The sequence below is a fragment of the Echinops telfairi genome, unplaced genomic scaffold, assembly GCF_000313985.2.
Source record: "Echinops telfairi isolate 266 unplaced genomic scaffold, ASM31398v2 ScPeMD7_23;HRSCAF=83, whole genome shotgun sequence".
NCBI lineage: Eukaryota > Metazoa > Chordata > Mammalia > Afrosoricida > Tenrecidae > Echinops > Echinops telfairi.
In genome coordinates, this window is record NW_022103920.1 from 10475403 (window position 1) to 10482947 (window position 7545).

Here is a 7545-nt window from a genome sequence, read left to right on the forward strand (position 1 = left end):
CCGCCCCCCCCAGAGGCAACGCTACCACAGGGTCATGACCATCTTCTTTGTAATGATTACTGTAAACGTTTCTGTTTGTTCAGCATTTGGGCGACACTGTCGAATGTTTCCTAAAAAGGCCTTTTCAGGAGGGCAAACGAAATCAAAGGCAGTCTCGATACATAGAAAATTACTGTTTGTCTGTTGCGCATAATAATGACATAATCTGCTTAGCAGAAAATGACGATTAATCTCTAGGGTCGGTCACGTGGACGCCTTGTCAGCTGCAGACGGTGGAGAACAGGTGGGTTTCACAGAGATTGCTAAGTGCGCAGGGGAGGGTCAGGCCCGCGCCCTCTTCGCAGTCACGATCACAGGGAGATGGCATTTCCTTTCCAGCTCGTGCCACGGCTAGTCGGTGGGCAGGGCTGGGCGGTGTCACTGCGCAAGACCCATGGGAAGTTGGTGGAAAGACCATTGATCAGTAGTCAGAACCTGGCCTGTGATTAAAGCGTTTATAAGGGGGGAGGGAAACGATTTTTTTTTCCAAACAGGAAGGGGAAAAAAATATTTTTTTTGACTTTAGATTTAAAGCAAATCCAAATGTTTTAAAGAAAAAGGCATTCTCAGACGTCCTCCCCGATCCAAGATGGGAGCCGAGACGCAGTCGAGGCATCCGTCTTTCCCCTGTCAGACTCCTCTTTGACGTTAAGTTCACCTGCGAGGCAGGGCGCACGGTGGAGAGCAGGCTCCTCGGGGGCTGTCGCCCAGGGGTGGGGGTGACCCCCGCCTGCAGCTTTCCCTCACCCTGTAGTTTCTGGACGTTTGTGCAGTATTGAAAAGACGGGAGGAGAGAAACCTGGTGGTAACCCGACGCTAAAACTAAAACCAAGGAAATGTACCTCTTTCTTCAGAATTAAAACTAAAATCTTAAATAAAACAAAAACTTGATGATGACCCCTGGGGTGGTCTCGTTTCTGTTCTTCCTCGGGGTGCGGTGCCTGCGCGGGCTCTGCCATCGCGGAGGGTGATTTCGACGAAGAATACAGACCGAGCCACCTGCCGGTCTCACCCATCTGGTCCTCGGAGTCCCCGTGGGTCCCACCCCGCAGACCCCAGCCTCCCGCCCCCCACGCACCGAGGCTGGCTCGCGTGGCTGGGAGCCCCGCGTGGCAGAGAACGTGCGCCCGGGCTTGACCGCCCATCCCCAGGCCTGCCCTCAGCCTTCCTCAGCCGCCCCGCGCCGCCGAGACTCGCCCTCCACGGACAGTGCTGCCCCAGCCAGTCGTTCTCGGGCCCGGCCCGGGAGCATGTTCGGAGCCAGAGGCTGCCATCGGTCTGGTGGCAGTCTTGTCAGTTAAGTGGGGTCTTCAAAACCCTGCATCCCGGGCCTCGGTTCATTGTCCCATCCTTGCTGCCCCCACATGACCCAAAAATGTCTGACGGCGTAGTGGTGACGTGTTAGGCTGCTAACCTCAAGGTCAGCAGTTTGAAACTAACAGCCAGCTAGCTCCCTCGGAAAGACGAGGCTTTCTACTCCCTGACAGTTCGTCTCAGAAACCCACAGGGGCAGTGCTACCCCGCCCTCCAGGGTCACCACGCGTCAGAAGTAACCTGAGGGCAGTGACTTGAGTTAGGGTTATTTCAACAGGCTCACCTCAGACGGATGTGAATAGGACTTCCGTTTATTGCTTTAACCAAAATGCTGCTGTCCTCGCGAGGACGGTAAGTGCAGGCTCTCGGCCTGCGTTCGCTCCAGGTTTCCTGAAGGACAGTGGAGTGGACAGGCGGACCTCCGAGAGGCTGCTTCCGGTCCAGCCCACTGCAGCCAAGCAGGTGCAGCCATGGAGGGCGTCACCCGGGGACGCGCATGCATAAGGTAGGTTGGCGTCATATGCAGTCTACAAAACGTGCCATAGCGTGACAAAAACGCTCGAAGTATGGCAAGAATGACCCACACGTGACCCAGACAGAGCGGGCGAGCACCGTTCTCTTCCCAAAGCGTGCAACGTCTTCGAAGTGCAGTGAGACATGCGAGGTATGTCTGTGTTCAAGCGCTTTGGGCGGGGTGGGGGTGGGGCTCCTCATGAGACAGGATGTATCAACCCAAAATGCTGTCACTTGTGTGTGTGTTATTCTCAAATTCTATAATATTGAGGAAAATTGCAAAACAGAAAAAACCAATCCTGGATGTAAAAACATTTTCATGATAAAGGAATTGCCTTGCCCAAATATAATACATCGTTTATCCATCCAGTTTGTTATGTTGCCAGCCACACCCTTACCTTTCTAGGCTAGTCATTGAAAAACAATTTTCAGAGGGCCACATAAATAGGGAGAAAAATCTGGAGTCAGCACGAAAAATCGTAAAACCACACGATAGGGAAATCATAATGCAATATTTCATATTCCGATTCTGTAGTCACATTTGACAGATGTCAACATATACCATCAGAAACAACGAAGCCCTCCACGGTGGATTGTGCTGTCACTTCTTTGTGAACAAGTGCCGGTGGGGGGCGGGGGACTCCTGTGCCACCCCCTCCCCCACTGCTTGCACATCTCCTCCTTGGACCTCCACCAGGGCGTGAGTGGTCTGACTTGTGTGTTCACCAGGCTTCTCTTCAGGGTTTTCCCACGGTGGGTCCCGGAGCCATGACTGTCAAAAAGCTGGGCAGTGATCCAATGCTGGCTGCGTAGGCAAAGTGCAGTTGAGCCCCAGTTAGATGCAGGCTCTTGGGAGGAGAATCTGGTCAGTCTGCCTTGAGCTCCCCTCGTAAGTTCTGAGTCCCTTCTGGGAAGGATAGCCGGCAAGTTCCTGATGTGTCCTGGGAAAGGGGGTCGGTGTCCACTAAGGTTGTGGGGGGCCCCAGGACTTCACACCAGGGAGAAATGAGGGCTGAAGTAGGCCCCGGTCTGTCTGCTCTGCCTTTCTCCATTCTCTTAAACCAAAACACCCAAATTCACTGCCATCGAGTCAATTCCAGCTCCTCGCAACCCCACAGGACAGAGTAGAACCGTCCCTGTGGGTTTCCGTGGCTGTAACTCAACAGTAGCAGATTGCTTCGTCTCTCTCTCTCTCGCAGAGCAGCAGGTGCATTTGAACAGCTGACCTAGTGGTCAGCAACCCAACCCCATCAGGCTCCATTCATCAGGGGACCATCCAATCACCCTATTCTGGGACGCGGGGTGGGGTGGTGGGGTGGTCACTCAGCTTGTTGTTGGCCCTCTTTTCCCCATGTACCCCCGACTAGGGACTGTCTGGTTTTTATTCCTTCATTTCGGTGGAGGGAGATCCTGCCCTAACTGAGACAAGGCACCGGGGAGCCCACAGGAGCATGATGAGGATTCCCAGAAGTCTTGTAAGGTAGTCTTCTTTCTCCTGCGTTGTTTCTGTGCTTCACATTGCTCACATCTGTTCACTCTGTCCGCTTCCTTCTGTGAAAGACTTCTCAGCGCTTGCTGGTCCTTGATTGGAGCCCATGGTGTCAATTTCCATCTGTCCGTCCCTGAAGGTCAGAATAGACCAGCCCCCTAGGGTTTCTGAGTCTGTGACGTGTCCTGGCTGCACATTGGGCTGCGGACCTCAGTCAGCAGTTTGAAACCACCAGCTGCTCTGAGGACCAAAGGTGAGGCTTTCCTCGCCGCCACATAGCCTATGGTGACTCACAGCAACCCTGTCGGGCAGGGCAGAATGGTCCCTGTGAGAGTTCAAGACTGCAACTCTTGACAGTAGAAAGCCCCGCCTTTCTCCTGAGGGTTGGCTTATGGTTTTGAACTACTCACCTTGAGGATGGCAACCCGACCCTTAACCACTGTGCCACTGGGGTGCCTCCGTAAAGAGTTACAGTCTCAGGAACCAACAGGGGCAATTCTATGCTGTAGGGTCTCCGTGCGTCATAAGCCACGCCGTGGCGGTGAGTTTGGCTTTGGTCTTTAATAAGGGAGCAGATCACCAAGCCTTTCCCCAGGGATCCGCTGGGTGTCCCAGCAGCCAAGCGCTCAACTGTTGAGCCACCAGGGCTCCGAACAAGACTAAGACATTTTGGTTGAGAGTTTTGAATGCAGGAGTTCTGGGCTTGAAGTTTGAACTCCATGTCCTGGAGATGTGGAAGCTTGTGGCCATTGTCTTTGGACCGGGGTTGGTTGGGGTTCATGACAAGAGTCTCCCCATGGCTGGCCTAGAGGACACGAGTGCCTCCTGTGGCCTTGGAATTGGCATGGCCTCCACATTTAGTAACACCCATTTCTGAGGCCCTCTGAGATAAGACCCCCAGCAGCTACCATGGGAGCTCTCGGTGACTCCATGGCCAGGATCTAGGGAGCCTGCTCTCTCCGGCTCCTAGTGCAGGAGGGCATTCTGTGTGCAGACTGTGGGACTCCGCTGTCCCCACTGTGGGCCACCAACTCAGCCAAGTGTCCCGGGAGGATCCCATTCTGCGACCATTGTCTCCTCAGGATTTAGAGGAAGAAATGGAATCAGATCCAACGACTTGATCCACCATCCTGGCCCCGAACTGGGTCCTGACTTTAGAAGCTAACGGGAGAAGCCGGTCAGCCACTCAGGTGACTGAGTGCTTTCTTCCTCTATTGCCCTTGTGTGCTCTTGGCTACGCAGCATGCTGGGACACAAGGCACACCCAAGGGAGCCCAGTGCCCTCAGCCACGCTGTGTTCCTCCCCTGTAACTGCCTGTCTCCCAACAAGGATGACTTAGACTCAACGATTTGTTTCTTGAAGGAGAATCATACGTGGGATTGCTTTTTAAATTCTTAGTGTGAATTTATTATAAATTAATCATATTTAACTCAACAGTGATTTCATATTCATCTAAGTTCATTATAACACCCCCAAATTATCCCTTTTAAAGCAGACAGTTCTGGGACATTAATCACATGCTTAATGTACAAGCATCGCAAGCAGGACTCTGCACCCTTCAGCTTTACCTTTGTGTCATCATCTGCTTCTGTTCTAGATCGGTCCTACCTGGGGGTCCATACAATACTCATCCTTTTGTGGATGACTGACTCAGAAGAGCGTGTGCGTGCTGTACCCTGTCGTGGGCACGAAGACTTCATTTCTCGTGAGGAAGAGAATAATAAAGCACCACCATCGATGGCAGGGCATTTCTGACAGTTTTCAGAAAAATGGAACAGGGAGAACAGTCCAGGTTGTCTATGAGTTTTTTGAAGCCTATACATGTGCATTCATATAATTCACACATACATGTACGCACACACGTGTACGTACACACGCGACTAGGGTGTCACCATCACCACAGCTGGGCACTTGGGCTGCATCTGCCTTGTGGTTATTATGAATTTCAAGGGAGAGCACTGGGGTTCAGGTGTCTGCGTTCACATGGGGTTCTTTTAACAGGTGAGTTTTTAGGCTGATGGTCAAATGCAAGTTTTACTTCAGCCCGAGGGGGGTTTGCAAGGTGCATTGTCAGGGAGGAGGACAGCCCGCCCTGCACTGAGTGGAACTGCATGGTGAGATCGAGTATTTGTACACGGATTCTCCACCTACTGCTCTCCACTCCATCCTGACTCAGAGCAGCCCCACGAGATGGAGTGGAGCGGTCCCTGTGGATTTCTGAGACTAGTGTTTTAAGGTTGCAGACGGCCTCATCTTTCTCCCCAGGAGCGACCGGTGCCTTCGAACTGCTGACTTTATGGTTAGTAACCCCTACCCCCCCTAGGGCTCTATGCTGTAATAACCCACTGGCACGCGCCTGGCTGAGTGCCCTCCAGTTAGCGCTCTGCACGGAAGCTCTGCGAGCGGGGACGCCCACCTCACTTCTAATTGGCCGGTGAATCCCGACCTCCCAGCTGCAGTGTGACTGACTGGAAAGATGCCTTTGTGGAGTGGGAACCCAGGTGAGATCGTGAGAAGGAAACCTTTGCAAAGCAAGGTGGTCTGGCGCATTGGGACTTCCTGAGTTTGGGGTTCCAGCCGGTCGCGGTGAGCAGGAAGCAGCCGGACATTTGGGTGCGAGAGTGCTTGGGAGAAAGATCCCGGGGAAGAGGTGCCAACAGTTCACCGTCATCTGCGCGCTAACTGGAGGACCGTGATTCAAACCCACCCAGCAGCGCGGAGGAGGCGAGGTCTGGCCATCCACTGCCCAGGAAACCCTGTGGACTGTCCTGCTCTGTGGCCCACGGGGCTGGTGGGAGGTAGAGGCAATGCGAGGGCAACAGGTCAGAGCTAGGACAGCCCTGGAGTCATCTTCAGGAAGGAGAGGGGTCCGGGGTAGTAGAGTAGAGACAGCTCTGTGCTCAACTGCTCACCAGAAGGCCAATGGTTCAAGTCCTGCACCCCCACCCCCCACCCCAGGCACTTCAGCAGAAAGGCCCAGTGGCCGGTTTCCAAAACAGCACAGCCTTGAAAAACCAATGGACTGGCTCACCGTGAGTCAGAACCAATGGCAATGGATGTGGCTGGAGAGGAGAGAGGCTAGGCGCGTCAATGCAGGATGTGCTCATAGTGGAGCGCCTGGCTGGTCTGAGGTTCATGAGAAATGAGGCACTTGGCTGGATAGTGCATCCCCACCACGGACGAGTGCTGATGTCCTGGAGACCCAGGTGGGTCACAGAAACGTGGCCCAGGGCTCTAGACCATGCAACACCAGGGGGGGGGAGAGGGGGTCCTTGAGAGGACAGGGCAGTTTCCAGGGGACATCACTGGAGGGGCAGTTTCCCCTCACCCTCCCTTCAGGTGCCCTCCATAGAGCCCTCACTCCACGGAGGCCTGCAGGGAGGACATGTAAGTGCGCTCAAGGGCACGGGCCATGGCTTGTCAACTTCACAAGCCTGCACCACAGCTAAAGCAGAGGCATCCGAACCTCCTTCCAGCCTCCCATGAGCGTCAGTCTCCTGCGTGTTCCTGCTGTGGCTGACACGCTGCTGACCGGCAGAGGAGCAGGTGCAGGGCTTGATGCAGCGGCCTTCTCAGCCCCAGGGATACATTTTCTCCAAGATGGGTCATGTTGTCTTCTATTGAGCTTCTGGATTTGCAGGGCTGGCCCTGGGCAGGGTGACCATCAGGGCCAGTGCTGGTGAAGGCTTCAGGAACTTCTTTGTCCCAAGATTCCAGCTCTTCTTCCGTTCCAGTTTGTACTAGCACATCTGGATCTAGAGATGGGGAGTGATAGCTAGTTGGGGCTTTGAAGGAGGGTGGATGCTGCTTCTGCAAGCAGTAGGGGGCAGGCACCACGGAGGGGCCAGCAGACCAGCCAGCCCGGTGGCTTAGGGCGTCCTCCTGTGAGGACTTGTCACCTCCCTCCAAACTGCCTGAGAAACCATCTCCTCACAGCTTTTCTGGGAACTCTCCGCTTTGTTGTGCTGGTTCAAACCCACCAGCCACTGCAAGGGAGCAAGATGAGGCCATCTGCTCCTTAAAGACTGACAGCCTCAGTAAAGTCTCAGGGACAGCGCTCTCCGGCCCGTTGGGTCTCAGAGTCTACTGGACGGCACTCCGCTTGAGGTTTGCCTTTGAGTCTATGTCACCGTGCCCCTGACCCTCGGGCATACCTGTTCTCTCAGCCTGCAGTGCACACACCGCCCCC